We start from the raw sequence: 1,134 nt of genomic DNA, 5'->3' as shown, positions 1-1,134 counted from the left end.
ATTAATTTGTTGGGTGTAAAGCAATTCAGGTCGTGGGGTATAACTGGTTAGATAATCATGTTACAATATGTTAGGATTGGTTAGTTACATTTCAGTAAAATGATTGGTTAAGGTATAGCTAAGCAGAACTCCAGTTTTACTATATAGTCTGCAGTCAATCAGGAAGTAAGGGGGGGAATGGGATTGGGGGTAGGGGAATTGGAGTTATGTTTTGCTAAGGGGGGGAATAGGAAGAGGGAATGGGAACAGGGACACAGACAAGCCTCTGTGGTGTCAGAGCTGGGAAGGGCGATACCAAGGAAGGAAATTGGAATCATTGCTTGCTGGAAGTTTACCCCAATAAACATTGAATTGTTTGCACCTCTTGAACTGCGGGTATTGCTGCTCTCAGGTCATGCGAGAAGGACCAGGGAATGGGGGCGTGATGGGATAAACCTCTAAGAAGTACGTCTTTCAGGGTGTGAAAACCCTGGAATCAGTATAATTAAGCTGATCTAAGCCGTGGTTAAATAGTGCTAAATGAAAGGAAAGATTGTTCTGTCAATGTAGCTATTACAGGGATGGAAAACCCCTCCACTCACTGTAGCAACTGTCTACTCCACAGTGCTGTAGCACTGTCACAGCAGCATTTTAAGTGTAGACAGCCTCAGAGTGAGACCAGGTCTGGCTCTGTGGATGCTCAGGCACTACAACAAGAGCAGTGACAATACACTAATGCTTCCGTAGTTGGCAGGATTCAAACTTGCCTGGGAGACCCCAATGGATTTTGAGTCCATCGCCTTAACCACTCGGCCACAACTACTTGGTGTATAGGTGCTCCACTACACAATGATTCTGTTCTCATTGAATTGTCACTTCACATTGCTCTGACGAGCTCCCCCAGCACACTCCTGGCTGTGCATTAGTGTAAGTGTGTCCATGGCTGAACAACAAGGGTTTCTGCCCATTTCCCTTCCAGCTGGAGCATGATTAGAGTGTGTTTGTGGATAACGACATTGCTATAGATTGTTGTTCATTCCCCACACTGACAATTCAGACCGTCCTGCTCCTATTCGAATCTCCACCAGATCATGCCAATAGCCGGAGTCAGGATTCCTCTAGGGCACTGAAATGTTTCAGGGGGTTGGTGCATGA

The 1,134-nt window shown here is 45.9% G+C and overlaps 1 non-coding gene across 1 annotated transcript; it reads right to left on the bottom strand.

Moving 5' to 3' along the window:
* Window positions 1-721: 721 nt before the first annotated feature.
* Window positions 722-802, bottom strand: TRNAL-CAA. Its single transcript has one exon. It is a non-coding gene; the product is annotated as a tRNA-Leu (tRNA).
* Between the last annotated feature and the right edge of the window lie 332 nt (window positions 803-1,134).

Source organism: Mauremys reevesii, linkage group 14 (assembly GCF_016161935.1).
Source record: "Mauremys reevesii isolate NIE-2019 linkage group 14, ASM1616193v1, whole genome shotgun sequence".
Taxonomy (NCBI): Eukaryota; Metazoa; Chordata; order Testudines; family Geoemydidae; genus Mauremys; species Mauremys reevesii.
Note: the sequence above shows the minus strand (reverse complement) of the source record. Positions and strands in the feature narration are given on the sequence as shown.